The sequence below is a fragment of the Montipora capricornis genome, chromosome 5, assembly GCF_036669925.1.
Source record: "Montipora capricornis isolate CH-2021 chromosome 5, ASM3666992v2, whole genome shotgun sequence".
NCBI lineage: Eukaryota > Metazoa > Cnidaria > Anthozoa > Scleractinia > Acroporidae > Montipora > Montipora capricornis.
In genome coordinates this window covers 31,985,422-31,989,779 of record NC_090887.1, presented here as the reverse complement: position 1 = coordinate 31,989,779, position 4,358 = coordinate 31,985,422, and positions in this window count along the sequence as shown.

Genomic DNA, 4,358 nt, shown 5'->3' with positions numbered 1-4,358 from the left:
GTTGGAGAACAGCTTTTTTCAGTTCATTTCTATTCAAATATCTTTAAAAAAAAAAAAAAAAAGAGCATGGAAGGCAACAAAAAAACATCCTAAATAAACAGTAAGAAAAAATAAGAACAATAAGAATAAAACGCAAACAGCGGTTACAAATATTTTCCCAAACTGCATAACTTTTTTAACGTTTTAGAGAGCGAGACGAGTGCTAGTCTTATAATGCTTTTTAAATTCAGATCTCGTCCACGTCGAGCAGAGCAAGAAGAGAAATTTAAAATGTGTTGTGATAATCACGAGATACAACCATGCATGTGAAATCATCACAAGAGTCGATTACACTGCTATTATAGGAATGTCACACAATGTCACAATCCGGTATCGTTACATCTCCCTTTTCTCAAAGTCATGTATTCATGACCAAATCATTATGCCACGCTGGTGGTTTCCGGGTACGGGAAGACCTCCGTAATTGTACGGCTGGCTGAGAAGTCAGGGCTGTAGGCTGATCGACATGAATAACCAATTATGCGTCGTGGCTTTTGCTGGGAGACTTTGTTGTCTGTGGAAGATGATGGGAGGAATCTTCTTTGAGTGAGGGAGATGGCGGTATCTTAGCCGTTGTTCTGAGCTGGCGCCTAGGAGTGGTTCGGAAGAGTCTTCACGCAACTTCCAAGAGACCATTTCGTGTCACCAGGGAGTTTCATCCTAATCGCTTGATCTGCCTCTAACGGCATTACCGGTCGACTTTTCGTGTTGTAGCGCTCCTCTTGGATAGCTTTTTTTTATTTATTTTTATTTTTTTTTTAACAACTTTATTAACACTTAAAAAACCTTATATATTACAATTTAGTCCTAAACATTTCTCAATTATAAGTAATACAATATATATATATATATATATATATTATTTAATTGACATAACACTGATAGATTAAAATTCTTGGCTTGACACCGAAAAGTGCAATTACATAATTGGTCGGTAAGTTAATATTACACAATAAGGATGGAAAAAATTAACTGCCTAAAATGAAATAAGTTCCTGAAATGGTTTCCATTTTTTGTTGAACATATTCATTTTTGTTTGTTTAAAAGCTATGTATTTTTCCGTTTCGTATTTGTCAAGCAAAATTCTCTTAAAGTGGATGAAAGAAGGTTTTATGTTCTTACACCTATAGGTCCACAGGAAGTTTTTGCCTAGAATAATTATATACTTAACCAGATCCATCTCCTCCTTTAGAAATCCTATAACAACTTGACGCAACGAGAGACATCTGCACCCACAAAGCTTATTTAAAGTGTTAGCAATAACCTCATTCCAAAAGGAGTTAGAAAAAGAGCAACTAAATAAGATATGACTTACAGTTTCGAGTGTCTCATGGCAAAAACAGCAATTCTCTTGTCTGGTGCTCTACTTTGTGCTCCAATAACTTGGTGAGAGTTGGCAACAGTGTTCGCGTCCTTCTGCCCATTAGTCGTTGAACCGGGGAGGTTTCCAGACATATTGACGGGGTGTTTCTCCAGTCTGAGAGCGCTACTAAATGATCTTGCTTGTGTGCTAGTTCTTTTTCCAACAATGCTTGACAAACATTGACAGCTACCTCCTCTTTTCCATTAGACTGAGGATAGTGCAAGCTTGAGGTCTCAGTTGTGCTCAAATCCACACGTCTTGGCAATTCTTGCAAATTAAGATGAGCTGAATTGTGTCCCTCTCTAAGAAGAACTTCCAGAATGCCATATCTGGCAAACTGAACTTTAAATGTATGGATCACGCTTGCCGACGTGCTTCGTTTAAGTTCCTGTACCTCGAAATAGTTTGACCTCTAATCGACCAATGTTTTCGAAAGAATTGCCATTCCTTGTGTATCGCACTAACGGGTAGCTGCATCTCTGGGTCACACTCTGTGACTCGTTTGAACTGTTGTAGTCGTATGGGCGATACAGAAAGTCCATCTTCATGCCGAACTTCTCGTAAGGCATTTACTTCAATACTGTCGCGTTTGGCGTCCTCGGTTGTTAGTCTGTTTGTTAGTTAGTCTGTAGGCGCTGCTCGAATCGTCTGCGATGAACAGAAGTCGGCCTTTCTCGTACTGAATGTCTCGTGAGTAATTGCATTCTTTGTAGTTGCATAGGTGACTGATATATTGGCTTCTTGAACACTGCTTGTAGCGGTTCATGGTCAGATTCGACGTGTACGATCTCTCCGCCATATTTGTATTGGTCAAAAAAATGACAAGACCACACAATGGCTAGCAGTTCTCTCTCGATCTGGACGTATCTACTTTCAACGTGTGTTAGTGTACTTGAGGAGTAACACACGGGCTGGCTCTTCTGCATGAGGACAGCTCCCAGACCTGTGTCGGATGTGTAACGCCAATACAAATGACTTTTAGTACATTGTTATCTTTAAACTTAATTACTTAATTTATTCATAGCTTCAAGATATAAAAGCAAACTCAGTGTACATAGTTTCGTTCCCCCGTGAGAGTTATGTATGCGCCGTTTCTACAAACTGTTAGCGTTTATCGTCTGTGAGCCTTTTGTTCTTTTATTCGCCACAGTTATGTAAGTATATTCGTCGTGCTTATTTTGTACATTTTCACTGCTATTAGGTTGCGTACATTTCACTTCTAATATTGTAATTTGTGTTTCTTTTCAGTTGAATCGCACACGCTTGCGTACCGGCACTTATTTAAGTCATTTAATTCGGAATAAAGTATTTTACAGTGCCGGAAGATTGTTGTTCTTGTTTGGGTTAAAAAGTGACGACTATTTGTGTCAATAGCGATCAACTTGTTTATTATTGTTGTTATTATTATCAATGAAATGTGCTTCTTCATCACAAAAATGGGGAAGCCACGCAAGGTAAAATAAGAGGTTACGTTGTACCAAAAAACCAAAAAAAAAATGGAATGGAATGGCATCTAATTAAAGGCCAAGGTTCACATACAATTTTATTGAAGAATTGAAAGAGTAATCACTTACTGTTGAGATTTAATTTAAACAGTTATGAGTGACTTATTAAGTAACTCAAACAAATCTGGATATTGGCCTCATTCTCAGTCTGTAAACACGCAAAAAAAACTGGCCGATATCCAGCCAACTTGATCTCGTGCTTTAGTTTGTCAATAACGTGAAAGCATGAAAAGTAATGTATAAGGAACCTTCTGCAAAGCTAAGTAAAGGTAGGTGGAACCTCAAATCAAAGAGAAAATACAGGAGAGTGAGCTAGTTTTGAAGACAGCAAAAGGAAAAATAATAACGATAATAATAATGCTGATGATGATGATTCATGATAATGATATCAAATCGACAATACTCAAATATGGTAAACGTTACCCATAGAAAAATGAAGGTTTTGTCATAACCAAATGCTCTTTATAGAAAAAAAAGTTTTTTTCCCTGAGAGTTCACACAGTAGGCATTCTTAATAATCTGCAAAGTCTGAAATTCGGAGACGTGCTGCTTGAGAAATATAAAATCATTACCCAAACCTACAAATTACTAATTCCTTCTTCACAGGGTTATCAATTACTGCTGACATTTCATTTAAACAGATGAGAGTCACTTATAAAGTAACTCAAACAAATCCCTGTCGAGTGACAGGGCGCAGGGCTATATAATGTTATGACAGTTACGTGGAGCAATAAACTTACAGCTCTTGTAGACGTGTGAGTCCTGAGAACATCGTTTCTGGGAGTTGAGTTATTTTATTGTCATGGAGATGTCTAGAAATAAAAGTAGAAGTAATCTTCTTCAAAGCTAAGTTAACGTTGCACTAATTTATCTTAACACTACCTTCAAAAGTATATTCAGAAATTCCAATAGCCCATTTCCGAGTTGCTGCATGCCTCAGTTTCAAAGCGAGTCCTGGTGCACTATCATTGAAATGGAAATGAGTTGCGTATTCTTATGCAAATCAAACTCATTTCCCTTTCAATAGTTGAGCACTAAGATTCACTCCGAAACCGAGACAAACAGGAACTCGGAAATGGCCCCTTAAACGAGAACAGTGATATTCACTCCGATTTACTTTTCATTAAGGGTCATTCCAAGTATTCGCCGATCACGGCCTTACCAAGAATCCATCACCCAAGAGTAAGATTTATCCAGATCGGCCTAGTCCCCAATAGACTAAATCGGCTAACTCAATGAGGTACCCAATTCAAACTCTTTGGATATATATATATTAGGAAGAGCTCTGCTCAAGGACTCGAGTACGGCCCTCGGCCTTCGTCGTCGGGCCGTACTCGAGACCCAGGGTACAGCTTTTTCCTGTCTAGACCGACCTTGGTGGGTAAATAACATTTTTTTTTTCTATGGCCACGAAGCAGGTGCGGTGGACTACCTACTTACGGTTACTTATC